Here is a 26,520-nt window from a genome sequence, read left to right as displayed (position 1 = left end):
AAGCATCTGAAAATGACGTGACATAAAATTTAAAACCTCCTTATTGGAAACCTAAAACATCACAAGACTTAATGTAACCCATTTCTTTCATAAAAAAGATTTTTAAAGTACCCCACAAAAGAAATATAAAACACCACGAGTGCTAGAAGAATATTACATTAACGTTAAAGATAGAATAGGGCAAATGCATTTGCAGTTGAAACTGAAGTTTGGTACTTATTCAGATATTATTTACATTGCCAATTTTTAGCTGAGATTCTAAAGGAACTGAGAGAGAAAATGGAATTCAAGTTTTGTCAGAAGTGGGATTCGAACCCACGCCTCCAGGAGAGACTGCGGCCTTAACGCAGCGCCTTAGACCACTCGGCCATCCTGACCCCATGCTGCTTTTTCATCTAAAGGGTGAGAAATATATTAGGAACCAAAAAATGCACAGAGCTTAGGCCAATAGTGGCTAGAGCAAGAAAAAAACTCACTGCACTCTTCCAAGAAGACAATCCTATAAGCCACTGCGAGGGAAATGATCATATTTCTCAAGAAAAAAAGTAGAGTAAACACAGGACTGTCAGAAGTGGGATTTGAACCCACACCTCCAGAGGAGACTGCGACCTGAACGCAGCGCCTTAGACCACTCGGCCATCCTGACTTGCTTTCCCAGCTTCTTCCAGAGGCCAGACAGCCATGCAGGTGAGGTACTGAAAAGGAATGCCCTCAATTTATTTATTCTATTATATACACTTCCAACAGATCTTTGAACAATCTGTACAGAGCAGGACCTATGGCGAACTCTTTAGAACTTTGAGGCGAACAAAGAGAAAGTGCTATTCACCAGCCACTTGAACGGCTCAAAGCTGCTTTGAAATTGAGACAATAGCCACCTCTTGGCTGGCTAAAGCAATTTCAACAAGGGATCTCAAAGTCACAACATAGGGTGGAGTATGCAAATTTAAGCAGCCCCTGATCAAAGCCCTGAGGAAATTGCTGTAAGTGTGCTGGAGTCCAGTTGTCTACCAGATGAATGGCATTCTTCCAAATTTGCAGGGCCCGTCTGGCCAGGGCATACAAGAGCATGACTCTTCCAGATGACCTCTTACATGGGTCCTATGCTCATTTGGTAAGGATTGCGCTTTGTCAGCAAGACGTTATAGAACCTAAATATATGAGAAACCCCATCTCTCTTGACAAGAGGAGAACGGAATAACGTGCCAAGTGAAGACCAACAGATGCAACTTCCATCAGATGTTAACCTGATAAAGGAGATTAAATCTCCAAAAGGGATGTCAGAAGTGGGATTCGAACCCACGCCTCCAAAGGAGACTGTGGCCTAAACACAGTGCCTTAGACCTCTCGGCCATCCTGACAGTATAGGCTTTTAAGAAATGAATAAAAGTTACTCAGAAACGTCTACCTCCATGCAAGCCTGAAATAATTTAAACCTTCAAACACAAGGTGCAACTTTATGCACAGGACAATAAACACAGAAGAACACATACGAAAGCACTTTATTTCACAGGTATACAGTTTTCATGCTTTTAGAACACCACATACCTCTCACCAGCTATTTAGGGTCCTGTATCCGACTCACAAAATTTCCTTGCCTGCGACCTCTCTCTCTACACAAACAACTACAGCACAGGAAGTAGGAAGGCAATAGGTGGGGCAGTTTATGCAAATTTATGCTGCCAATGTGCCTTGCAGATTCATGCAGGATTTCTAGATCCTTGCTGGATACAAGAGAGTAGGCCTTGTTCCAGATAAACTATCCCTAGCAGGGAAAGTCTGAGCACAGGCACTCTTTTGCTCTTTAGCACCTGGCCTGGGACTCACCCTCACTTGCTGAGGCGTGAAATTCTGCATACCAACTTTGCACAGAAGGTATATTTGTGGTTGTTTGGGGATGGGTGGGAGGTCAAGAGCAGGGAAAAGCAGGTCTCCTTCACTACTAGACTCCTCTTCTATGCCTCCCTGCCGTTCACTCACTCTGTCTTTGTTTCATTCTCTCCTTCCACAACACTCCTTCTCACTCACTCGCTCTATCACTTGTATTTTTGCCCTTGCTCTGCATTCTATAGTGGAAACATCTCTTGAATGAAGCATCTGAAAATGACGTGACATAAAATTTAAAACCTCCTTATTGGAAACCTAAAACATCACAAGACTTAATATAACCCATTTCTTTCATAAAAAAGATTTTTAAAGTACCCCACAAAACAAATATAAAACACCACGAGTGCTAGAAGAATATTACATTAACGTTAAAGATAGAATAGGGCAAATGCATTTGCAGTTGAAACTGAAGTTTGGTACTTATTCAGATATTATTTACATTGCCAATTTTTAGCCGAGATTCTAAAGGAACTGAGAGAGAAAATGGAATTCAAGTTTTGTCAGAAGTGGGATTCGAACCCACGCCTCCAGGAGAGACTGCGGCCTTAACGCAGCGCCTTAGACCACTCGGCCATCCTGACCCCATGCTGCTTTTTCATCTAAAGGGTGAGAAAGATATTAGGAACCAAAAAATGCACAGAGCTTAGGCCAATAGTGGCTAGAGCAAGAAAAAAACTCACTGCACTCTTCCAAGAAGACAATCCTATAAGCCACTGCGAGGGAAATGATCATATTTCTCAAGAAAAAAATTAGAGTAAACACAGGACTGTCAGAAGTGGGATTTGAACCCACGCCTCCAGAGGAGACTGCGACCTGAACGCAGCGCCTTAGACCACTCGGCCATCCTGACTTGCTTTCCCAGCATCTTCCAGAGGCCAGACAGCCATGCAGGTGAGGTACTGAAAAGGAATGCCCTCAATATATTTATCCTATTATATGCACTTCCAACAGATCTTTGAACAATCTGTACAGAGCAGGACCTATGGAGAACTCTTTAGAACTTTGAGGCGAACAAAGAGAAAGTGCTATTCACCAGCCACTTGAACGGCTCAAAGCTGCTTTGAAATTGAGACAATAGCCACCTCTTGGCTGGCTAAAGCAATTTCAACAAGGGATCTCAAAGTCACAACATAGGGTGGAGTATGCAAATTTAAGCAGCCCCTGATCAAAGCCCTAAGGAAATTACTGTAAGTGTGCTGGAGTCCAGTTGTCTACCAGATGCATGGCATTCTTCCAAATTTGCAGGGCCCGTCTGGCCAGGGCATACAAGAGCATGACTCTTCCAGATGACCTCTTACATGGGTCCTATGCTCATTTGGTAAGGATTGCGCTTTGTCAGCAAGACGTTATAGAACCTAAATATATGAGAAACCCCATGTCTCTTGACAAGAGGAGAACGGAATAACGTGCCAGGTGAAGACCAACAGATGCAACTTCCATCAGATGTTAACCTGATAAAGGAGATTAAATCTCCAAAAGGCATGTCAGAAGTGGGATTCGAACCCACGCCTCCAAAGGAGACTGCGGCCTAAACACAGCACCTTAGACCTCTCGGCCATCCTGACAGTATAGGCTTTTAAGAAATGAATAAAAGTTACTCAGAAACGTCTACCTCCATGCAAGCCTGAAATAATTTAAACCTTCAAACACAAGGTGCAACTTTATGCACAGGACAATAAACACAGAAGAACACATACGAAAGCACTTTATTTCACAGGTATACAGTTTTCATGCTTTTAGAACACCACATACCTCTCACCAGCTATTTAGGGTCCTGTATCCGACTCACAACATTTCCTTGCCTGCGACCTCTCTCTCTACACAAACAACTACAGCACAGGAAGTAGGAAGGCAATAGGTGGGGCAGTTTATGCAAATTTATGCTGCCAATGTGCCTTGCAGATTCATGCAGGATTTCTAGATCCTTGCTGGATACAAGAGAGTAGGCCTTGTTCCAGATAAACTATCCCTAGCAGGGAAAGTCTGAGCACAGGCACTCTTTTGCTCTTTAGCCCCTGGCCTGGGACTCACCCTCACTTGCTGAGGCGTGAAATTCTGCATACCAACTTTGCACAGAAGGTATGTTTGTGGTTGTTTGGGGATGGGTGGGAGGTCAAGAGCAGGGAAAAGCAGGTCTCCTTCACTACTAGACTCCTCTTCTATGCCTCCCTGCCATTCACTCACTCTGTCTTTGTTTCATTCTCTCCTTCCACAACACTCCTTCTCACTCACTCGCTCTATCACTTGTATTTTTGCCCTTGCTCTGCATTCTATAGTGGAAACAGCTCTTGAATGAAGCATCTGAAAATGACGTGACATAAAATTTAAAACCTCCTTATTGGAAACCTAAAACATCACAAGACTTAATGTAACCCATTTCTTTCATAAAAAAGATTTTTAAAGTACCCCACAAAAGAAATATAAAACACCACGAGTGCTAGAAGAATATTACATTAACGTTAAAGATAGAATAGGGCAAATGCATTTGCAGTTGAAACTGAAGTTTGGTACTTATTCAGATATTATTTACATTGCCAATTTTTAGCTGAGATTCTAAAGGAACTGAGAGAGAAAATGGAATTCAAGTTTTGTCAGAAGTGGGATTCGAACCCATGCCTCCAGGAGAGACTGCGGCCTTAACGCAGCGCCTTAGACCACTCGGCCATCCTGACCCCATGCTGCTTTTTCATCTAAAGGGTGAGAAAGATATTAGGAACCAAAAAATGCACAGAGCTTAGGCCAATAGTGGCTAGAGCAAGAAAAAAACTCACTGCACTCTTCCAAGAAGACAATCCTATAAGCCACTGCGAGGGAAATGATCATATTTCTCAAGAAAAAAAGTAGAGTAAACACAGGACTGTCAGAAGTGGGATTTGAACCCACGCCTCCAGAGGAGACTGCGACCTGAACGCAGCGCCTTAGACCACTCGGCCATCCTGACTTGCTTTCCCAGCTTCTTCCAGAGGCCAGACAGCCATGCAGGTGAGGTACTGAAAAGGAATGCCCTCAATTTATTTATTCTATTATATGCACTTCCAACAGATCTTTGAACAATCTGTACAGAGCAGGACCTATGGAGAACTCTTTAGAACTTTGAGGCGAACAAAGAGAAAGTGCTATTCACCAGCCACTTGAACGGCTCAAAGCTGCTTTGAAATTGAGACAATAGCCACCTCTTGGCTGGCTAAAGCAATTTCAACAAGGGATCTCAAAGTCACAACATAGGGTAGAGTATGCAAATTTAAGCAGCCCCTGATCAAAGCCCTGAGGAAATTGCTGTAAGTGTGCTGGAGTCCAGTTGTCTACCAGATGAATGCCATTCTTCCAAATTTGCAGGGCCCGTCTGGCCAGGGCATACAAGAGCATGACTCTTCCAGATGACCTCTTACATGGGTCCTATGCTCATTTGGTAAGGATTGCGCTTTGTCAGCAAGACGTTATAGAACCTAAATATATGAGAAACCCCATCTCTCTTGACAAGAGGAGAACGGAATAACGTGCCAAGTGAAGACCAACAGATGCAACTTCCATCAGATGTTAACCTGATAAAGGAGATTAAATCTCCAAAAGGCATGTCAGAAGTGGGATTCGAACCCACGCCTCCAAAGGAGACTGTGGCCTAAACACAGCGCCTTAGACCTCTCGGCCATCCTGACAGTATAGGCTTTTAAGGAATGAATAAAAGTTACTCAGAAACGTCTACCTCCATGCAAGCCTGAAATAATTTAAACCTTCAAACACAAGGTGCAACTTTATGCACAGGACAATAAACACAGAAGAACACATACGAAAGCACTTTATTTCACAGGTATACAGTTTTCATGCTTTTAGAACACCACATACCTCTCACCAGCTATTTAGGGTCCTGTATCCGACTCACAAAATTTCCTTGCCTGCGACCTCTCTCTCTACACAAACAACTACAGCACAGGAAGTAGGAAGGCAATAGGTGGGGCAGTTCATGCAAATTTATGCTGCCAATGTGCCTTGCAGATTCATGCAGGATTTCTAGATCCTTGCTGGATACGAGAGAGTAGTCCTTGTTCCAGATAAACTATCCCTAGCAGGGAAAGTCTGAGCACAGGCACTCTTTTGCTCTTCAGCCCCTGGCCTGGGACTCACCCTCACTTGCTGAGGCGTGAAATTCTGCATACCAACTTTGCACAGAAGGTATGTTTGTGGTTGTTTGGGGATGGGTGGGAGGTCAAGAGCAGGGAAAAGCAGGTCTCCTTCACTACTAGACTCCTCTTCTATGCCTCCCTGCCATTCACTCACTCTGTCTTTGTTTCATTCTCTCCTTCCACAACACTCCTTATCACTCACTCGCTCTATCACTTGTATTTTTGCCCTTGCTCTGCATTCTATAGTGGAAACATCTGTTGAATGAAGCATCTGAAAATGACGTGACATAAAATTTAAAACCTCCTTATTGGAAACCTAAAACATCACAAGACTTAATGTAACCCATTTCTTTCATAAAAAAGATTTTTAAAGTACCCCACAAAAGAAATATAAAACACCACGAGTGCTAGAAGAATATTACATTAACGTTAAAGATAGAATAGGGCAAATGCATTTGCAGTTGAAACTGAAGTTTGGTACTTATTCAGATATTATTTACATTGCCAATTTTTAGCTGAGATTCTAAAGGAACTGAGAGAGAAAATGGAATTCAAGTTTTGTCAGAAGTGGGATTCGAACCCATGCCTCCAGGAGAGACTGCGGCCTTAACGCAGCGCCTTAGACCACTCGACCATCCTGACCCCATGCTGCTTTTTCATCTAAAGGGTGAGAAAGATATTAGGAACCAAAAAATGCACAGAGCTTAGGCCAATAGTGGCTAGAGCAAGAAAAAAACTCACTGCACTCTTCCAAGAAGACAATCCTATAAGCCACTGCGAGGGAAATGATCATATTTCTGAAGAAAAAAATTAGAGTAAACACAGGACTGTCGAAGTAGGATTTGAACCCACGCCTCCAGAGGAGACTGCGACCTGAACGCAGCGCCTTAGACCACTCGGCCATCCTGACTTGCTTTCTCAACATCTTCCAGAGGCCAGACAGCCATGCAGGTGAGGTACTGAAAAGGAATGCCCTCAATTTATTTATCCTATTATATGCACTTCCAACAGATCTTTGAACAATCTGTACAGAGCAGGACCTATGGAGAACTCTTTAGAACTTTGAGGCGAACAAAGAGAAAGTGCTATTCACCAGCCACTTGAACGGCTCAAAGCTGCTTTGAAATTGAGACAATAGCCACCTCTTGGCTGGCTAAAGCAATTTCAACAAGGGATCTCAAAGTCACAACATAGGGTGGAGTATGCAAATTTAAGCAGCCCCTGATCAAAGCCCTAAGGAAATTGCTGTAAGTGTGCTGGAGTCCAGTTGTCTACCAGATGCATGGCATTCTTCCAAATTTGCAGGGCCCGTCTGGCCAGGGCATACAAGAGCATGACTCTTCCAGTTGACCTCTTACATGGGTCCTATGCTCATTTGGTAAGGATTGCGCTTTGTCAGCAAGACGTTATAGAGCCTAAATATATGAGAAACCCCATCTCTCTTGACAAGAGGAGAACGGAATAACGTGCCAGGTGAAGACCAACAGATGCAACTTCCATCAGATGTTAACCTGATAAAGGAGATTAAATCTCCAAAAGGCATGTCAGAAGTGGGATTCGAACCCACGCCTCCAAAGGAGACTGTGGCCTAAACACAGCGCCTTAGACCTCTCGGCCATCCTGACAGTATAGGCTTTTAAGAAATGAATAAAAGTTACTCAGAAACGTCTACCTCCATGCAAGCCTGAAATAATTTAAACCTTCAAACACAAGGTGCAACTTTATGCACAGGACAATAAACACAGAAGAACACATACGAAAGCACTTTATTTCACAGGTATACAGTTTTCATGCTTTTAGAACACCACATACCTCTCACCAGCTATTTAGGGTCCTGTATCCGACTCACAACATTTCCTTGCCTGCGACCTCTCTCTCTACACAAACAACTACAGCACAGGAAGTAGGAAGGCAATAGGTGGGGCAGTTTATGCAAATTTATGCTGCCAATGTGCCTTGCAGATTCATGCAGGATTTCTAGATCCTTGCTGGATACAAGAGAGTTGGCCTTGTTCCAGATAAACTATCCCTAGCAGGGAAAGTCTGAGCACAGGCACTCTTTTGCTCTTTAGCCCCTGGCCTGGGAATCACCCTCACTTGCTGAGGCATGAAATTCTGCATACCAACTTTGCACAGAAGGTATGTTTGTGGTTGTTTGGGGATGGGTGGGAGGTCAAGAGCAGGGAAAAGCAGGTCTCCTTCACTACTAGACTCCTCTTCTATGCCTCCCTGCCGTTCACTCACTCTGTCTTTGTTTCATTCTCTCCTTCCACAACACTCCTTCTCACTCACTCGCTCTATCACTTGTATTTTTGCCCTTGCTCTGCATTCTATAGTGGAAACAGCTCTTGAATGAAGCATCTGAAAATGACGTGACATAAAATTTAAAACCTCCTTATTGGAAACCTAAAACATCACAAGACTTAATGTAACCCATTTCTTTCATAAAAAAGATTTTTAAAGTACCCCACAAAAGAAATATAAAACACCACGAGTGCTAGAAGAATATTACATTAACGTTAAAGATAGAATAGGGCAAATGCATTTGCAGTTGAAACTGAAGTTTGGTACTTATTCAGATATTATTTACATTGCCAATTTTTAGCTGAGATTCTAAAGGAACTGAGAGAGAAAATGGAATTCAAGTTTTGTCAGAAGTGGGATTCGAACCCATGCCTCCAGGAGAGACTGCGGCCTTAACGCAGCGCCTTAGACCACTCGGCCATCCTGACCCCATGCTGCTTTTTCATCTAAAGGGTGAGAAAGATATTAGGAACCAAAAAATGCACAGAGCTTAGGCCAATAGTGGCTAGAGCAAGAAAAAAACTCACTGCACTCTTCCAAGAAGACAATCCTATAAGCCACTGCGAGGGAAATGATCATATTTCTCAAGAAAAAAAGTAGAGTAAACACAGGACTGTCAGAAGTGGGATTTGAACCCACGCCTCCAGAGGAGACTGCGACCTGAACGCAGCGCCTTAGACCACTCGGCCATCCTGACTTGCTTTCCCAGCATCTTCCAGAGGCCAGACAGCCATGCAGGTGAGGTACTGAAAAGGAATGCCCTCAATTTATTTATTCTATTATATGCACTTCCAACAGATCTTTGAACAATCTGTACAGAGCAGGACCTATGGAGAACTCTTTAGAACTTTGAGGCGAACAAAGAGAAAGTGCTATTCACCAGCCACTTGAACGGCTCAAAGCTGCTTTGAAATTGAGACAATAGCCACCTCTTGGCTGGCTAAAGCAATTTCAACAAGGGATCTCAAAGTCACAACATAGGGTAGAGTATGCAAATTTAAGCAGCCCCTGATCAAAGCCCTGAGGAAATTGCTGTAAGTGTGCTGGAGTCCAGTTGTCTACCAGATGAATGGCATTCTTCCAAATTTGCAGGGCCCGTCTGGCCAGGGCATACAAGAGCATGACTCTTCCAGATGACCTCTTACATGGGTCCTATGCTCATTTGGTAAGGATTGCGCTTTGTCAGCAAGACGTTATAGAACCTAAATATATGAGAAACCCCATCTCTCTTGACAAGAGGAGAACGGAATAACGTGCCAAGTGAAGACCAACAGATGCAACTTCCATCAGATGTTAACCTGATAAAGGAGATTAAATCTCCAAAAGGCATGTCAGAAGTGGGATTCGAACCCACGCCTCCAAAGGAGACTGTGGCCTAAACACAGCGCCTTAGACCTCTCGGCCATCCTGACAGTATAGGCTTTTAAGGAATGAATAAAAGTTACTCAGAAACGTCTACCTCCATGCAAGCCTGAAATAATTTAAACCTTCAAACACAAGGTGCAACTTTATGCACAGGACAATAAACACAGAAGAACACATACGAAAGCACTTTATTTCACAGGTATACAGTTTTCATGCTTTTAGAACACCACATACCTCTCACCAGCTATTTAGGGTCCTGTATCCGACTCACAAAATTTCCTTGCCTGCGACCTCTCTCTCTACACAAACAACTACAGCACAGGAAGTAGGAAGGCAATAGGTGGGGCAGTTTATGCAAATTTATGCTGCCAATGTGCCTTGCAGATTCATGCAGGATTTCTAGATCCTTGCTGGATACGAGAGAGTAGTCCTTGTTCCAGATAAACTATCCCTAGCAGGGAAAGTCTGAGCACAGGCACTCTTTTGCTCTTCAGCCCCTGGCCTGGGACTCACCCTCACTTGCTGAGGCGTGAAATTCTGCATACCAACTTTGCACAGAAGGTATGTTTGTGGTTGTTTGGGGATGGGTGGGAGGTCAAGAGCAGGGAAAAGCAGGTCTCCTTCACTACTAGACTCCTCTTCTATGCCTCCCTGCCATTCACTCACTCTGTCTTTGTTTCATTCTCTCCTTCCACAACACTCCTTATCACTCACTCGCTCTATCACTTGTATTTTTGCCCTTGCTCTGCATTCTATAGTGGAAACATCTGTTGAATGAAGCATCTGAAAATGACGTGACATAAAATTTAAAACCTCCTTATTGGAAACCTAAAACATCACAAGACTTAATGTAACCCATTTCTTTCATAAAAAAGATTTTTAAAGTACCCCACAAAAGAAATATAAAACACCACGAGTGCTAGAAGAATATTACATTAACGTTAAAGATAGAATAGGGCAAATGCATTTGCAGTTGAAACTGAAGTTTGGTACTTATTCAGATATTATTTACATTGCCAATTTTTAGCTGAGATTCTAAAGGAACTGAGAGAGAAAATGGAATTCAAGTTTTGTCAGAAGTGGGATTCGAACCCATGCCTCCAGGAGAGACTGCGGCCTTAACGCAGCGCCTTAGACCACTCGACCATCCTGACCCCATGCTGCTTTTTCATCTAAAGGGTGAGAAAGATATTAGGAACCAAAAAATGCACAGAGCTTAGGCCAATAGTGGCTAGAGCAAGAAAAAAACTCACTGCACTCTTCCAAGAAGACAATCCTATAAGCCACTGCGAGGGAAATGATCATATTTCTGAAGAAAAAAATTAGAGTAAACACAGGACTGTCGAAATAGGATTTGAACCCACGCCTCCAGAGGAGACTGCGACCTGAACGCAGCGCCTTAGACCACTCGGCCATCCTGACTTGCTTTCTCAACATCTTCCAGAGGCCAGACAGCCATGCAGGTGAGGTACTGAAAAGGAATGCCCTCAATTTATTTATCCTATTATATGCACTTCCAACAGATCTTTGAACAATCTGTACAGAGCAGGACCTATGGAGAACTCTTTAGAACTTTGAGGCGAACAAAGAGAAAGTGCTATTCACCAGCCACTTGAACGGCTCAAAGCTGCTTTGAAATTGAGACAATAGCCACCTCTTGGCTGGCTAAAGCAATTTCAACAAGGGATCTCAAAGTCACAACATAGGGTGGAGTATGCAAATTTAAGCAGCCCCTGATCAAAGCCCTAAGGAAATTGCTGTAAGTGTGCTGGAGTCCAGTTGTCTACCAGATGCATGGCATTCTTCCAAATTTGCAGGGCCCGTCTGGCCAGGGCATACAAGAGCATGACTCTTCCAGTTGACCTCTTACATGGGTCCTATGCTCATTTGGTAAGGATTGCGCTTTGTCAGCAAGACGTTATAGAGCCTAAATATATGAGAAACCCCATCTCTCTTGACAAGAGGAGAACGGAATAACGTGCCAGGTGAAGACCAACAGATGCAACTTCCATCAGATGTTAACCTGATAAAGGAGATTAAATCTCCAAAAGGCATGTCAGAAGTGGGATTCGAACCCACGCCTCCAAAGGAGACTGTGGCCTAAACACAGCGCCTTAGACCTCTCGGCCATCCTGACAGTATAGGCTTTTAAGAAATGAATAAAAGTTACTCAGAAACGTCTACCTCCATGCAAGCCTGAAATAATTTAAACCTTCAAACACAAGGTGCAACTTTATGCACAGGACAATAAACACAGAAGAACACATACGAAAGCACTTTATTTCACAGGTATACAGTTTTCATGCTTTTAGAACACCACATACCTCTCACCAGCTATTTAGGGTCCTGTATCCGACTCACAACATTTCCTTGCCTGCGACCTCTCTCTCTACACAAACAACTACAGCACAGGAAGTAGGAAGGCAATAGGTGGGGCAGTTTATGCAAATTTATGCTGCCAATGTGCCTTGCAGATTCATGCAGGATTTCTAGATCCTTGCTGGATACAAGAGAGTTGGCCTTGTTCCAGATAAACTATCCCTAGCAGGGAAAGTCTGAGCACAGGCACTCTTTTGCTCTTTAGCCCCTGGCCTGGGAATCACCCTCACTTGCTGAGGCATGAAATTCTGCATACCAACTTTGCACAGAAGGTATGTTTGTGGTTGTTTGGGGATGGGTGGGAGGTCAAGAGCAGGGAAAAGCAGGTCTCCTTCACTACTAGACTCCTCTTCTATGCCTCCCTGCCGTTCACTCACTCTGTCTTTGTTTCATTCTCTCCTTCCACAACACTCCTTCTCACTCACTCGCTCTATCACTTGTATTTTTGCCCTTGCTCTGCATTCTATAGTGGAAACAGCTCTTGAATGAAGCATCTGAAAATGACGTGACATAAAATTTAAAACCTCCTTATTGGAAACCTAAAACATCACAACACTTAATGTAACCCATTTCTTTCATAAAAAAGATTTTTAAAGTACCCCACAAAAGAAATATAAAACACCACGAGTGCTAGAAGAATATTACATTAACGTTAAAGATAGAATAGGGCAAATGCATTTGCAGTTGAAACTGAAGTTTGGTACTTATTCAGATATTATTTACATTGCCAATTTTTAGCTGAGATTCTAAAGGAACTGAGAGAGAAAATGGAATTCAAGTTTTGTCAGAAGTGGGATTCGAACCCACGCCTCCAGGAGAGACTGCGGCCTTAACACAGCGCCTTAGACCACTCGGCCATCCTGACCCCATGCTGCTTTTTCATCTAAAGGGTGAGAAAGATATTAGGAACCAAAAAATGCACAGAGCTTAGGCCAATAGTGGCTAGAGCAAGAAAAAAACTCACTGCACTCTTCCAAGAAGACAATCCTATAAGCCACTGCGAGGGAAATGATCATATTTCTCAAGAAAAAAATTAGAGTAAACACAGGACTGTCGAAGTGGGATTTGAACCCACGCCTCCAGAGGAGACTGCAACCTGAACGCAGCGCCTTAGACCACTCGGCCATCCTGACTTGCTTTCTCAACATCTTCCAGAGGCCAGACAGCCATGCAGGTGAGGTACTGAAAAGGAATGCCCTCAATTTATTTATCCTATTATATGCACTTCCAACAGATCTTTGAACAATCTGTACAGAGCAGGACCTATGGAGAACTCTTTAGAACTTTGAGGCGAACAAAGAGAAAGTGCTATTCACCAGCCACTTGAACGGCTCAAAGCTGCTTTGAAATTGAGACAATAGCCACCTCTTGGCTGGCTAAAGCAATTTCAACAAGGGATCTCAAAGTCACAACATAGGGTGGAGTATGCAAATTTAAGCAGCCCCTGATCAAAGCCCTGAGGAAATTGCTGTAAGTGTGCTGGAGTCCAGTTGTCTACCAGATGAATGGCATTCTTCCAAATTTGCAGGGCCCGTCTGGCCAGGGCATACAAGAGCATGACTCTTCCAGATGACCTCTTACATGGGTCCTATGCTCATTTGGTAAGGATTGCGCTTTGTCAGCAAGACGTTATAGAACCTAAATATATGAGAAACCCCATGTCTCTTGACAAGAGGAGAACGGAATAACGTGCCAGGTGAAGACCAACAGATGCAACTTCCATCAGATGTTAACCTGATAAAGGAGATTAAATCTCCAAAAGGCATGTCAGAAGTGGGATTCGAACCCACGCCTCCAAAGGAGACTGTGGCCTAAACACAGCACCTTAGACCTCTCGGCCATCCTGACAGTATAGGCTTTTAAGAAATGAATAAAAGTTACTCAGAAACGTCTACCTCCATGCAAGCCTGAAATAATTTAAACCTTCAAACACAAGGTGCAACTTTATGCACAGGACAATAAACACAGAAGAACACATACGAAAGCACTTTATTTCACAGGTATACAGTTTTCATGCTTTTAGAACACCACATACCTCTCACCAGCTATTTAGGGTCCTGTATCCGACTCACAACATTTCCTTGCCTGCGACCTCTCTCTCTACACAAACAACTACAGCACAGGAAGTAGGAAGGCAATAGGTGGGGCAGTTTATGCAAATTTATGCTGCCAATGTGCCTTGCAGATTCATGCAGGATTTCTAGATCCTTGCTGGATACAAGAGAGTAGGCCTTGTTCCAGATAAACTATCCCTAGCAGGGAAAGTCTGAGCACAGGCACTCTTTTGCTCTTTAGCCCCTGGCCTGGGACTCACCCTCACTTGCTGAGGCGTGAAATTCTGCATACCAACTTTGCACAGAAGGTATGTTTGTGGTTGTTTGGGGATGGGTGGGAGGTCAAGAGCAGGGAAAAGCAGGTCTCCTTCACTACTAGACTCCTCTTCTATGCCTCCCTGCCATTCACTCACTCTGTCTTTGTTTCATTCTCTCCTTCCACAACACTCCTTCTCACTCACTCGCTCTATCACTTGTATTTTTGCCCTTGCTCTGCATTCTATAGTGGAAACATCTCTTGAATGAAGCATCTGAAAATGACGTGACATAAAATTTAAAACCTCCTTATTAGAAACCTAAAACATCACAAGACTTAATGTAACCCATTTCTTTCATAAAAAAGATTTTTAAAGTACCCCACAAAAGAAATATAAAACACCACGAGTGCTAGAAGAATATTACATTAACGTTAAAGATAGAATAGGGCAAATGCATTTGCAGTTGAAACTGAAGTTTGGTACTTATTCAGATATTATTTACATTGCCAATTTTTAGCTGAGATTCTAAAGGAACTGAGAGAGAAAATGGAATTCAAGTTTTGTCAGAAGTGGGATTCGAACCCATGCCTCCAGGAGAGACTGCGGCCTTAACGCAGCGCCTTAGACCACTCGGCCATCCTGACCCCATGCTGCTTTTTCATCTAAAGGGTGAGAAAGATATTAGGAACCAAAAAATGCACAGAGCTTAGGCCAATAGTGGCTAGAGCAAGAAAAAAACTCACTGCACTCTTCCAAGAAGACAATCCTATAAGCCACTGCGAGGGAAATGATCATATTTCTCAAGAAAAAAAGTAGAGTAAACACAGGACTGTCAGAAGTGGGATTTGAACCCACGCCTCCAGAGGAGACTGCGACCTGAACGCAGCGCCTTAGACCACTCGGCCATCCTGACTTGCTTTCCCAGCTTCTTCCAGAGGCCAGACAGCCATGCAGGTGAGGTACTGAAAAGGAATGCCCTCAATTTATTTATTCTATTATATGCACTTCCAACAGATCTTTGAACAATCTGTACAGAGCAGGACCTATGGAGAACTCTTTAGAACTTTGAGGCGAACAAAGAGAAAGTGCTATTCACCAGCCACTTGAACGGCTCAAAGCTGCTTTGAAATTGAGACAATAGCCACCTCTTGGCTGGCTAAAGCAATTTCAACAAGGGATCTCAAAGTCACAACATAGGGTAGAGTATGCAAATTTAAGCAGCCCCTGATCAAAGCCCTGAGGAAATTGCTGTAAGTGTGCTGGAGTCCAGTTGTCTACCAGATGAATGGCATTCTTCCAAATTTGCAGGGCCCGTCTGGCCAGGGCATACAAGAGCATGACTCTTCCAGATGACCTCTTACATGGGTCCTATGCTCATTTGGTAAGGATTGCGCTTTGTCAGCAAGACGTTATAGAACCTAAATATATGAGAAACCCCATCTCTCTTGACAAGAGGAGAACGGAATAACGTGCCAAGTGAAGACCAACAGATGCAACTTCCATCAGATGTTAACCTGATAAAGGAGATTAAATCTCCAAAAGGCATGTCAGAAGTGGGATTCGAACCCACGCCTCCAAAGGAGACTGTGGCCTAAACACAGCGCCTTAGACCTCTCGGCCATCCTGACAGTATAGGCTTTTAAGGAATGAATAAAAGTTACTCAGAAACGTCTACCTCCATGCAAGCCTGAAATAATTTAAACCTTCAAACACAAGGTGCAACTTTATGCACAGGACAATAAACACAGAAGAACACATACGAAAGCACTTTATTTCACAGGTATACAGTTTTCATGCTTTAGAACACCACATACCTCTCACCAGCTATTTAGGGTCCTGTATCCGACTCACAAAATTTCCTTGCCTGCGACCTCTCTCTCTACACAAACAACTACAGCACAGGAAGTAGGAAGGCAATAGGTGGGGCAGTTTATGCAAATTTATGCTGCAAATGTGCCTTGCAGATTCATGCAGGATTTCTAGATCCTTGCTGGATACGAGAGAGTAGTCCTTGTTCCAGATAAACTATCCCTAGCAGGGAAAGTCTGAGCACAGGCACTCTTTTGCTCTTCAGCCCCTGGCCTGGGACTCACCCTCACTTGCTGAGGCGTGAAATTCTGCATACCAACTTTGCACAGAAGGTATGTTTGTGGTTGTTTGGGGATGGGTGGGAGGTCAAGAGCAGGGAAAAGCAGGTCTCCTTCACTACTAGACTCCTCTTCTATGCCTCCCTGCCATTCACTCACTCTGTCTTTGTTTCATTCTCTCCTTCCACAACACTCCTTATCACTCACTCGCTCTATCACTTGTATTTTTGCCCTTGCTCTGCATTCTATAGTGGAAACATCTGTTGAATGAAGCATCTGAAAATGACGTGACATAAAATTTAAAACCTCCTTATTGGAAACCTAAAACATCACAAGACTTAATGTAACCCATTTCTTTCATAAAAAAGATTTTTAAAGTACCCCACAAAAGAAATATAAAACACCACGAGTGCTAGAAGAATATTACATTAACGTTAAAGATAGAATAGGGCAAATGCATTTGCAGTTGAAACTGAAGTTTGGTACTTATTCAGATATTATTTACATTGCCAATTTTTAGCTGAGATTCTAAAGGAACTAAGAGAAAAAAAGGAATTCAAGTTTTGTCAGAAGTGGGATTCGAACCCATGCCTCCAGGAGAGACTGCGGCCTTAACGCAGCGCCTTAGACCACTCGGCCATCCTGACCCCATGCTGCTTTTTCATCTAAAGGGTGAGAAAGATATTAGGAACCAAAAAATGCACAGAGCTTAGGCCAATAGTGGCTAGAGCAAGAAAAAAACTCACTGCACTCTTCCAAGAAGACAATCCTATAAGCCACTGCGAGGGAAATGATCATATTTCTGAAGAAAAAAATTAGAGTAAACACAGGACTGTCGAAGTGGGATTTGAACCCACGCCTCCAGAGGAGACTGCGACCTGAACGCAGCGCCTTAGACCACTCGGCCATCCTGACTTGCTTTCTCAACATCTTCCAGAGGCCAGACAGCCATGCAGGTGAGGTACTGAAAAGGAATGCCCTCAATTTATTTATCCTATTATATGCACTTCCAACAGATCTTTGAACAATCTGTACAGAGCAGGACCTATGGAGAACTCTTTAGAACTTTGAGGCGAACAAAGAGAAAGTGCTATTCACCAGCCACTTGAACGGCTCAAAGCTGCTTTGAAATTGAGACAATAGCCACCTCTTGGCTGGCTAAAGCAATTTCAACAAGGGATCTCAAAGTCACAACATAGGGTGGAGTATGCAAATTTAAGCAGCCCCTGATCAAAGCCCTAAGGAAATTGCTGTAAGTGTGCTGGAGTCCAGTTGTCTACCAGATGCATGGCATTCTTCCAAATTTGCAGGGCCCGTCTGGCCAGGGCATACAAGAGCATGACTCTTCCAGTTGACCTCTTACATGGGTCCTATGCTCATTTGGTAAGGATTGCGCTTTGTCAGCAAGACGTTATAGAGCCTAAATATATGAGAAACCCCATCTCTCTTGACAAGAGGAGAACGGAATAACGTGCCAGGTGAAGACCAACAGATGCAACTTCCATCAGATGTTAACCTGATAAAGGAGATTAAATCTCCAAAAGGCATGTCAGAAGTGGGATTCGAACCCACGCCTCCAAAGGAGACTGTGGCCTAAACACAGCGCCTTAGACCTCTCGGCCATCCTGACAGTATAGGCTTTTAAGAAATGAATAAAAGTTACTCAGAAACGTCTACCTCCATGCAAGCCTGAAATAATTTAAACCTTCAAACACAAGGTGCAACTTTATGCACAGGACAATAAACACAGAAGAACACATACGAAAGCACTTTATTTCACAGGTATACAGTTTTCATGCTTTTAGAACACCACATACCTCTCACCAGCTATTTAGGGTCCTGTATCCGACTCACAACATTTCCTTGCCTGCGACCTCTCTCTCTACACAAACAACTACAGCACAGGAAGTAGGAAGGCAATAGGTGGGGCAGTTTATGCAAATTTATGCTGCCAATGTGCCTTGCAGATTCATGCAGGATTTTTAGATCCTTGCTGGATACAGGAGAGTAGGCCTTGTTCTAGATAAACTATCCCTAGCAGGGAAAGTCTGAGCACAGGCACTCTTTTGCTCTTTAGCCCCTGGCCTGGGAATCACCCTCACTTGCTGAGGCATGAAATTCTGCATACCAACTTTGCACAGAAGGTATGTTTGTGGTTGTTTGGGGATGGGTGGGAGGTCAAGAGCAGGGAAAAGCAGGTCTCCTTCACTACTAGACTCCTCTTCTATGCCTCCCTGCCGTTCACTCACTCTGTCTTTGTTTCATTCTCTCCTTCCACAACACTCCTTCTCACTCACTCGCTCTATCACTTGTATTTTTGCCCTTGCTCTGCATTCTATAGTGGAAACAGCTCTTGAATGAAGCATCTGAAAATGACGTGACATAAAATTTAAAACCTCCTTATTGGAAACCTAAAACATCACAAGACTTAATGTAACCCATTTCTTTCATAAAAAAGATTTTTAAAGTACCCCACAAAACAAATATAAAACACCACGAGTGCTAGAAGAATATTACATTAACGTTAAAGATAGAATAGGGCAAATGCATTTGCAGTTGAAACTGAAGTTTGGTACTTATTCAGATATTATTTACATTGCCAATTTTTAGCTGAGATTCTAAAGGAACTGAGAGAGAAAATGGAATTCAAGTTTTGTCAGAAGTGGGATTCGAACCCACGCCTCCAGGAGAGTCTGCGGCCTTAACACAGCGCCTTAGACCACTCGGCCATCCTGACCCCATGCTGCTTTTTCATCTAAAGGTTGAGAAAGATATTAGGAACCAAAAAATGCACAGAGCTTAGGCCAATAGTGGCTAGAGCAAGAAAAAAACTCACTGCACTCTTCCAAGAAGACAATCCTATAAGCCACTGCGAGGGAAATGATCATATTTCTCAAGAAAAAAATTAGAGTAAACACAGGACTGTCGAAGTGGGATTTGAACCCACGCCTCCAGAGGAGACTGCAACCTGAACGCAGCGCCTTAGACCACTCGGCCATCCTGACTTGCTTTCTCAACATCTTCCAGAGGCCAGACAGCCATGCAGGTGAGGTACTGAAAAGGAATGCCCTCAATTTATTTATCCTATTATATGCACTTCCAACAGATCTTTGAACAATCTGTACAGAGCAGGACCTATGGAGAACTCTTTAGAACTTTGAGGCGAACAAAGAGAAAGTGCTATTCACCAGCCACTTGAACGGCTCAAAGCTGCTTTGAAATTGAGACAATAGCCACCTCTTGGCTGGCTAAAGCAATTTCAACAAGGGATCTCAAAGTCACAACATAGGGTGGAGTATGCAAATTTAAGCAGCCCCTGATCAAAGCCCTGAGGAAATTGCTGTAAGTGTGCTGGAGTCCAGTTGTCTACCAGATGAATGGCATTCTTCCAAATTTGCAGGGCCCGTCTGGCCAGGGCATACAAGAGCATGACTCTTCCAGATGACCTCTTACATGGGTCCTATGCTCATTTGGTAAGGATTGCGCTTTGTCAACAAGACGTTATAGAACCTAAATATATGAGAAACCCCATCTCTCTTGACAAGAGGAGAACGGAATAACGTGCCAAGTGAAGACCAACAGATGCAACTTCCATCAGATGTTAACCTGATAAAGGAGATTAAATCTCCAAAAGGCATGTCAGAAGTAGGATTCGAACCCACGCCTCCAAAGGAGACTGTGGCCTAAACACAGCGCCTTAGACCTCTCGGCCATCCTGACAGTATAGGCTTTTAAGGAATGAATAAAAGTTACTCAGAAACGTCTACCTCCATGCAAGCCTGAAATAATTTAAACCTTCAAACACAAGGTGCAACTTTATGCACAGGACAATAAACACAGAAGAACACATACGAAAGCACTTTATTTCACAGGTATACAGTTTTCATGCTTTTAGAACACCACATACCTCTCACCAGCTATTTAGGGTCCTGTATCCGACTCACAAAATTTCCTTGCCTGCGACCTCTCTCTCTACACAAACAACTACAGCACAGGAAGTAGGAAGGCAATAGGTGGGGCAGTTTATGCAAATTTATGCTGCCAATGTGCCTTGCAGATTCATGCAGGATTTCTAGATCCTTGCTGGATACAAGAGAGTAGGCCTTGTTCCAGATAAACTATCCCTAGCAGGGAAAGTCTGAGCACAGGCACTCTTTTGCTCTTTAGCCCCTGGCCTGGGACTCACCCTCACTTGCTGAGGCGTGAAATTCTGCATACCAACTTTGCACAGAAGGTATGTTTGTGGTTGTTTGGGGATGGGTGGGAGGTCAAGAGCAGGGAAAAGCAGGTCTCCTTCACTACTAGACTCCTCTTCTATGCCTCCCTGCCGTTCACTCACTCTGTCTTTGTTTCATTCTCTCCTTCCACAACACTCCTTCTCACTCACTCGCTCTATCACTTGTATTTTTGCCCTTGCTCTGCATTCTATAGTGGAAACATCTCTTGAATGAAGCATCTGAAAATGACGTGACATAAAATTTAAAACCTCCTTATTGGAAACCTAAAACATCACAAGACTTAATGTAACCCATTTCTTTCATAAAAAAGATTTTCAAAGTACCCCACAAAAGAAATATAAAACACCACGAGTGCTCGAAGAATATTACATTAACGTTAAAGATAGAATAGGGCAAATGCATTTGCAGTTGAAACTGAAGTTTGGTACTTATTCAGATATTATTTACATTGCCAATTTTTAGCTGAGATTCTAAAGGAACTGAGAGAGAAAATGGAATTCAAGTTTTGTCAGAAGTGGGATTCGAACGCTTGCCTCCAGGAGAGACTGCGGCCTTAACGCAGCGCCTTAGACCACTCGGCCATCCTGACCACATGCTGCTTTTTCATCTAAAGGGTGAGAAAGATATTAGGAACCAAAAAATGCACAGAGCTTAGGCCAATAGTGGCTAGAGCAAGAAAAAAACTCACTGCACTCTTCCAAGAAGACAATCCTATAAGCCACTGCGAGGGAAATGATCATATTTCTCAAGAAAAAAATTAGAGTAAACACAGGACTGTCAGAAGTGGGATTTGAACCCACGCCTCCAGAGGAGACTGCGACCTGAACGCAGCGCCTTAGACCACTCGGCCATCCTGACTTGCTTTCCCAGCATCTTCCAGAGGCCAGACAGCCATGCAGGTGAGGTACTGAAAAGGAATGCCCTCAATATATTTATCCTATTATATGCACTTCCAACATATCTTTGAACAATCTGTACAGAGCAGGACCTATGGAGAACTCTTTAGAACTTTGAGGCGAACAAAGAGAAAGTGCTATTCACCAGCCACTTGAACGGCTCAAAGCTGCTTTGAAATTGAGACAATAGCCACCTCTTGGCTGGCTAAAGCAATTTCAACAAGGGATCTCAAAGTCACAACATAGGGTGGAGTATGCAAATTTAAGCAGCCCCTGATCAAAGCCCTAAGGAAATTACTGTAAGTGTGCTGGAGTCCAGTTGTCTACCAGATGCATGGCATTCTTCCAAATTTGCAGGGCCCGTCTGGCCAGGGCATACAAGAGCATGACTCTTCCAGATGACCTCTTACATGGGTCCTATGCTCATTTGGTAAGGATTGCGCTTTGTCAGCAAGACGTTATAGAACCTAAATATATGAGAAACCCCATGTCTCTTGACAAGAGGAGAACGGAATAACGTGCCAGGTGAAGACCAACAGATGCAACTTCCATCAGATGTTAACCTGATAAAGGAGATTAAATCTCCAAAAGGCATGTCAGAAGTGGGATTCGAACCCACGCCTCCAAAGGAGACTGTGGCCTAAACACAGCGCCTTAGACCTCTCGGCCATCCTGACAGTATAGGCTTTTAAGAAATGAATAAAAGTTACTCAGAAACGTCTACCTCCATGCAAGCCTGAAATAATTTAAACCTTCAAACACAAGGTGCAACTTTATGCACAGGACAATAAACACAGAAGAACACATACGAAAGCACTTTATTTCACAGGTATACAGTTTTCATGCTTTTAGAACACCACATACCTCTCACCAGCTATTTAGGGTCCTGTATCCGACTCACAACATTTCCTTGCCTGCGACCTCTCTCTCTACACAAACAACTACAGCACAGGAAGTAGGAAGGCAATAGGTGGGGCAGTTTATGCAAATTTATGCTGCCAATGTACCTTGCAGATTCATGCAGGATTTCTAGATCCTTGCTGGATACAAGAGAGTAGGCCTTGTTCCAGATAAACTATCCCTAGCAGGGAAAGTCTGAGCACAGGCACTCTTTTGCTCTTTAGCCCCTGGCCTGGGACTCACCCTCACTTGCTGAGGCGTGAAATTCTGCATACCAACTTTGCACAGAAGGTATGTTTGTGGTTGTTTGGGGATGGGTGGGAGGTCAAGAGCAGGGAAAAGCAGGTCTCCTTCACTACTAGACTCCTCTTCTATGCCTCCCTGCCATTCACTCACTCTGTCTTTGTTTCATTCTCTCCTTCCACAACACTCCTTCTCACTCACTCGCTCTATCACTTGTATTTTTGCCCTTGCTCTGCATTCTATAGTGGAAACAGCTCTTGAATGAAGCATCTGAAAATGACGTGACATAAAATTTAAAACCTCCTTATTGGAAACCTAAAACATCACAAGACTTAATGTAACCCATTTCTTTCATAAAAAAGATTTTTAAAGTACCCCACAAAAGAAATATAAAACACCACGAGTGCTAGAAGAATATTACATTAACGTTAAAGATAGAATAGGGCAAATGCATTTGCAGTTGAAACTGAAGTTTGGTACTTATTCAGATATTATTTACATTGCCAATTTTTAGCTGAGATTCTAAAGGAACTGAGAGAGAAAATGGAATTCAAGTTTTGTCAGAAGTGGGATTCGAACCCACGCCTCCAGGAGAGACTGCGGCCTTAACACAGCGCCTTAGACCACTCGGCCATCCTGACCCCATGCTGCTTTTTCATCTAAAGGGTGAGAAATATATTAGGAACCAAAAAATGCACAGAGCTTAGGCCAATAGTGGCTAGAGCAAGAAAAAAACTCACTGCACTCTTCCAAGAAGACAATCCTATAAGCCACTGCGAGGGAAATGATCATATTTCTCAAGAAAAAAAAGTAGAGTAAACACAGGACTGTCAGAAGTGGGATTTGAACCCACGCCTCCAGAGGAGACTGCGACCTGAAGGCAGCGCTTTAGACCACTCGGCCATCCTGACTTGCTTTCCCAGCTTCTTCCAGAGGCCAGACAGCCATGCAGGTGAGGTACTGAAAAGGAATGCCCTCAATTTATTTATTCTATTATATGCACTTCCAACAGATCTTTGAACAATCTGTACAGAGCAGGACCTATGGAGAACTCTTTAGAACTTTGAGGCGAACAAAGAGAAAGTGCTATTCACCAGCCACTTGAACGGCTCAAAGCTGCTTTGAAATTGAGACAATAGCCACCTCTTGGCTGGCTAAAGCAATTTCAACAAGGGATCTCAAAGTCACAACATAGGGTGGAGTATGCAAATTTAAGCAGCCCCTGATCAAAGCCCTGAGGAAATTGCTGTAAGTGTGCTGGAGTCCAGTTGTCTACCAGATGAATGGCATTCTTCCAAATTTGCAGGGCCCGTCTGGCCAGGGCATACAAGAGCATGACTCTTCCAGATGACCTCTTACATGGGTCCTATGCTCATTTGGTAAGGATTGCGCTTTGTCAGCAAGACGTTATAGAACCTAAATATATGAGAAACCCCATCTCTCTTGACAAGAGGAGAACGGAATAACGTGCCAAGTGAAGACCAACAGATGCAACTTCCATCAGATGTTAACCTGATAAAGGAGATTAAATCTCCAAAAGGCATGTCAGAAGTGGGATTCGAACCCACGCCTCCAAAGGAGACTGTGGCCTAAACACAGCGCCTTAGACCTCTCGGCCATCCTGACAGTATAGGCTTTTAAGGAATGAATAAAAGTTACTCAGAAACGTCTACCTCCATGCAAGCCTGAAATAATTTAAACCTTCAAACACAAGGTGCAACTTTATGCACAGGACAATAAACACAGAAGAACACATACGAAAGCACTTTATTTCACAGGTATACAGTTTTCATGCTTTTAGAACACCACATACCTCTCACCAGCTATTTAGGGTCCTGTATCCGACTCACAAAATTTCCTTGCCTGCGACCTCTCTCTCTACACAAACAACTACAGCACAGGAAGTAGGAAGGCAATAGGTGGGGCAGTTTATGCAAATTTATGCTGCCAATGTGCCTTGCAGATTCATGCAGGATTTCTAGATCCTTGCTGGATACAAGAGAGTAGGCCTTGTTCCAGATAAACTATCCCTAGCAGGGAAAGTCTGAGCACAGGCACTCTTTTGCTCTTTAGCCCCTGGCCTGGGACTCACCCTCACTTGCTGAGGCGTGAAATTCTGCATACCAACTTTGCACAGAAGGTATGTTTGTGGATGGGTGGGAGGTCAAGAGCAGGGAAAAGCAGGTCTCCTTCACTACTAGACTCCTCTTCTATGCCTCCCTGCCATTCACTCACTCTGTCTTTGTTTCATTCTCTCCTTCCACAACACTCCTTCTCACTCACTCGCTCTATCACTTGTATTTTTGCCCTTGCTCTGCATTCTATAGTGGAAACAGCTCTTGAATGAAGCATCTGAAAATGACGTGACAAAATTTAAAACCTCCTTATTGGAAACCTAAAACATCACAAGACTTAATGTAACCCATTTCTTTCATAAAAAAGATTTTTAAAGTACCCAACAAAACAAATATAAAACACCACGAGTGCTAGAAGAATATTACATTAACGTTAAAGATAGAATAGGGCAAATGCATTTGCAGTTGAAACTGAAGTTTGGTACTTATTCAGATATTATTTACATTGCCAATTTTTAGCTGAGATTCTAAAGGAACTGAGAGAGAAAATGGAATTCAAGTTTTGTCAGAAGTGGGATTCGAACCCATGCCTCCAGGAGAGACTGCGGCCTTAACGCAGCGCCTTAGACCACTCGGCCATCCTGACCCCATGCTGCTTTTTCATCTAAAGGGTGAGAAAGATATTAGGAACCAAAAAATGCACAGAGCTTAGGCCAATAGTGGCTAGAGCAAGAAAAAAACTCACTGCACTCTTCCAAGAAGACAATCCTATAAGCCACTGCGAGGGAAATGATCATATTTCTCAAGAAAAAAAAGTAGAGTAAACACAGGACTGTCAGAAGTGGGATTTGAACCCACGCCTCCAGAGGAGACTGCGACCTGAAGGCAGCGCTTTAGACCACTCGGCCATCCTGACTTGCTTTCCCAGCTTCTTCCAGAGGCCAGACAGCCATGCAGGTGAGGTACTGAAAAGGAATGCCCTCAATTTATTTATTCTATTATATGCACTTCCAACAGATCTTTGAACAATCTGTACAGAGCAGGACCTATGGAGAACTCTTTAGAACTTTGAGGCGAACAAAGAGAAAGTGCTATTCACCAGCCACTTGAACGGCTCAAAGCTGCTTTGAAATTGAGACAATAGCCACCTCTTGGCTGGCTAAAGCAATTTCAACAAGGGATCTCAAAGTCACAACATAGGGTGGAGTATGCAAATTTAAGCAGCCCCTGATCAAAGCCCTGAGGAAATTGCTGTAAGTGTGCTGGAGTCCAGTTGTCTACCAGATGAATGGCATTCTTCCAAATTTGCAGGGCCCGTCTGGCCAGGGCATACAAGAGCATGACTCTTCCAGATGACCTCTTACATGGGTCCTATGCTCATTTGGTAAGGATTGCGCTTTGTCAGCAAGACGTTATAGAACCTAAATATATGAGAAACCCCATCTCTCTTGACAAGAGGAGAACGGAATAACGTGCCAAGTGAAGACCAACAGATGCAACTTCCATCAGATGTTAACCTGATAAAGGAGATTAAATCTCCAAAAGGCATGTCAGAAGTGGGATTCGAACCCATGCCTCCAAAGGAGACTGTGGCCTAAACACAGCGCCTTAGACCTCTCGGCCATCCTGACAGTATAGGCTTTTAAGGAATGAATAAAAGTTACTCAGAAACGTCTACCTCCATGCAAGCCTGAAATAATTTAAACCTTCAAAC

General features: G+C 43.4%; 29 non-coding genes across 29 annotated transcripts; all 29 read right to left on the bottom strand.

Moving 5' to 3' along the window:
• Window positions 1-294: 294 nt before the first annotated feature.
• Window positions 295-377, bottom strand: TRNAL-AAG (transfer RNA leucine (anticodon AAG)). Its single transcript has one exon. It is a non-coding gene; the product is annotated as a tRNA-Leu (tRNA).
• A 186-nt stretch (window positions 378-563) lies between these two features.
• On the bottom strand, window positions 564-646 carry TRNAL-CAG (transfer RNA leucine (anticodon CAG)). The gene has a single exon. It is a non-coding gene; the product is annotated as a tRNA-Leu (tRNA).
• A 632-nt stretch (window positions 647-1,278) lies between these two features.
• On the bottom strand, window positions 1,279-1,361 carry TRNAL-UAG (transfer RNA leucine (anticodon UAG)). Its single transcript has one exon. It is a non-coding gene; the product is annotated as a tRNA-Leu (tRNA).
• A 1,024-nt stretch (window positions 1,362-2,385) lies between these two features.
• On the bottom strand, window positions 2,386-2,468 carry TRNAL-AAG (transfer RNA leucine (anticodon AAG)). The gene has a single exon. It is a non-coding gene; the product is annotated as a tRNA-Leu (tRNA).
• Window positions 2,469-2,654: 186 nt separating this feature from the next.
• Window positions 2,655-2,737, bottom strand: TRNAL-CAG (transfer RNA leucine (anticodon CAG)). Its single transcript has one exon. It is a non-coding gene; the product is annotated as a tRNA-Leu (tRNA).
• A 632-nt stretch (window positions 2,738-3,369) lies between these two features.
• On the bottom strand, window positions 3,370-3,452 carry TRNAL-UAG (transfer RNA leucine (anticodon UAG)). Its single transcript has one exon. It is a non-coding gene; the product is annotated as a tRNA-Leu (tRNA).
• A 1,024-nt stretch (window positions 3,453-4,476) lies between these two features.
• Window positions 4,477-4,559, bottom strand: TRNAL-AAG (transfer RNA leucine (anticodon AAG)). The gene has a single exon. It is a non-coding gene; the product is annotated as a tRNA-Leu (tRNA).
• A 186-nt stretch (window positions 4,560-4,745) lies between these two features.
• TRNAL-CAG (transfer RNA leucine (anticodon CAG)) lies at window positions 4,746-4,828 on the bottom strand. The gene has a single exon. It is a non-coding gene; the product is annotated as a tRNA-Leu (tRNA).
• Window positions 4,829-5,460: 632 nt separating this feature from the next.
• TRNAL-UAG (transfer RNA leucine (anticodon UAG)) lies at window positions 5,461-5,543 on the bottom strand. Its single transcript has one exon. It is a non-coding gene; the product is annotated as a tRNA-Leu (tRNA).
• A 2,007-nt stretch (window positions 5,544-7,550) lies between these two features.
• On the bottom strand, window positions 7,551-7,633 carry TRNAL-UAG (transfer RNA leucine (anticodon UAG)). The gene has a single exon. It is a non-coding gene; the product is annotated as a tRNA-Leu (tRNA).
• Window positions 7,634-8,657: 1,024 nt separating this feature from the next.
• TRNAL-AAG (transfer RNA leucine (anticodon AAG)) lies at window positions 8,658-8,740 on the bottom strand. Its single transcript has one exon. It is a non-coding gene; the product is annotated as a tRNA-Leu (tRNA).
• Window positions 8,741-8,926: 186 nt separating this feature from the next.
• On the bottom strand, window positions 8,927-9,009 carry TRNAL-CAG (transfer RNA leucine (anticodon CAG)). The gene has a single exon. It is a non-coding gene; the product is annotated as a tRNA-Leu (tRNA).
• A 632-nt stretch (window positions 9,010-9,641) lies between these two features.
• TRNAL-UAG (transfer RNA leucine (anticodon UAG)) lies at window positions 9,642-9,724 on the bottom strand. The gene has a single exon. It is a non-coding gene; the product is annotated as a tRNA-Leu (tRNA).
• Window positions 9,725-11,731: 2,007 nt separating this feature from the next.
• TRNAL-UAG (transfer RNA leucine (anticodon UAG)) lies at window positions 11,732-11,814 on the bottom strand. The gene has a single exon. It is a non-coding gene; the product is annotated as a tRNA-Leu (tRNA).
• Window positions 11,815-12,838: 1,024 nt separating this feature from the next.
• Window positions 12,839-12,921, bottom strand: TRNAL-AAG (transfer RNA leucine (anticodon AAG)). Its single transcript has one exon. It is a non-coding gene; the product is annotated as a tRNA-Leu (tRNA).
• Window positions 12,922-13,821: 900 nt separating this feature from the next.
• TRNAL-UAG (transfer RNA leucine (anticodon UAG)) lies at window positions 13,822-13,904 on the bottom strand. Its single transcript has one exon. It is a non-coding gene; the product is annotated as a tRNA-Leu (tRNA).
• A 1,024-nt stretch (window positions 13,905-14,928) lies between these two features.
• Window positions 14,929-15,011, bottom strand: TRNAL-AAG (transfer RNA leucine (anticodon AAG)). The gene has a single exon. It is a non-coding gene; the product is annotated as a tRNA-Leu (tRNA).
• Window positions 15,012-15,197: 186 nt separating this feature from the next.
• TRNAL-CAG (transfer RNA leucine (anticodon CAG)) lies at window positions 15,198-15,280 on the bottom strand. Its single transcript has one exon. It is a non-coding gene; the product is annotated as a tRNA-Leu (tRNA).
• Window positions 15,281-15,912: 632 nt separating this feature from the next.
• Window positions 15,913-15,995, bottom strand: TRNAL-UAG (transfer RNA leucine (anticodon UAG)). Its single transcript has one exon. It is a non-coding gene; the product is annotated as a tRNA-Leu (tRNA).
• Window positions 15,996-17,018: 1,023 nt separating this feature from the next.
• Window positions 17,019-17,101, bottom strand: TRNAL-AAG (transfer RNA leucine (anticodon AAG)). Its single transcript has one exon. It is a non-coding gene; the product is annotated as a tRNA-Leu (tRNA).
• Window positions 17,102-18,001: 900 nt separating this feature from the next.
• Window positions 18,002-18,084, bottom strand: TRNAL-UAG (transfer RNA leucine (anticodon UAG)). Its single transcript has one exon. It is a non-coding gene; the product is annotated as a tRNA-Leu (tRNA).
• A 1,024-nt stretch (window positions 18,085-19,108) lies between these two features.
• On the bottom strand, window positions 19,109-19,191 carry TRNAL-AAG (transfer RNA leucine (anticodon AAG)). The gene has a single exon. It is a non-coding gene; the product is annotated as a tRNA-Leu (tRNA).
• Window positions 19,192-20,091: 900 nt separating this feature from the next.
• Window positions 20,092-20,174, bottom strand: TRNAL-UAG (transfer RNA leucine (anticodon UAG)). Its single transcript has one exon. It is a non-coding gene; the product is annotated as a tRNA-Leu (tRNA).
• A 1,293-nt stretch (window positions 20,175-21,467) lies between these two features.
• Window positions 21,468-21,550, bottom strand: TRNAL-CAG (transfer RNA leucine (anticodon CAG)). Its single transcript has one exon. It is a non-coding gene; the product is annotated as a tRNA-Leu (tRNA).
• Window positions 21,551-22,182: 632 nt separating this feature from the next.
• Window positions 22,183-22,265, bottom strand: TRNAL-UAG (transfer RNA leucine (anticodon UAG)). The gene has a single exon. It is a non-coding gene; the product is annotated as a tRNA-Leu (tRNA).
• A 1,024-nt stretch (window positions 22,266-23,289) lies between these two features.
• On the bottom strand, window positions 23,290-23,372 carry TRNAL-AAG (transfer RNA leucine (anticodon AAG)). The gene has a single exon. It is a non-coding gene; the product is annotated as a tRNA-Leu (tRNA).
• Window positions 23,373-24,274: 902 nt separating this feature from the next.
• Window positions 24,275-24,357, bottom strand: TRNAL-UAG (transfer RNA leucine (anticodon UAG)). The gene has a single exon. It is a non-coding gene; the product is annotated as a tRNA-Leu (tRNA).
• A 1,012-nt stretch (window positions 24,358-25,369) lies between these two features.
• On the bottom strand, window positions 25,370-25,452 carry TRNAL-AAG (transfer RNA leucine (anticodon AAG)). The gene has a single exon. It is a non-coding gene; the product is annotated as a tRNA-Leu (tRNA).
• Window positions 25,453-26,354: 902 nt separating this feature from the next.
• TRNAL-UAG (transfer RNA leucine (anticodon UAG)) lies at window positions 26,355-26,437 on the bottom strand. The gene has a single exon. It is a non-coding gene; the product is annotated as a tRNA-Leu (tRNA).
• Between the last annotated feature and the right edge of the window lie 83 nt (window positions 26,438-26,520).

Source organism: Triturus cristatus, unplaced genomic scaffold (genome assembly GCF_964204655.1).
Source record: "Triturus cristatus unplaced genomic scaffold, aTriCri1.1 SCAFFOLD_262, whole genome shotgun sequence".
NCBI classification, from domain to species: Eukaryota; Metazoa; Chordata; class Amphibia; order Caudata; family Salamandridae; genus Triturus; species Triturus cristatus.
Note: the sequence above shows the minus strand (reverse complement) of the source record. Positions and strands in the feature narration are given on the sequence as shown.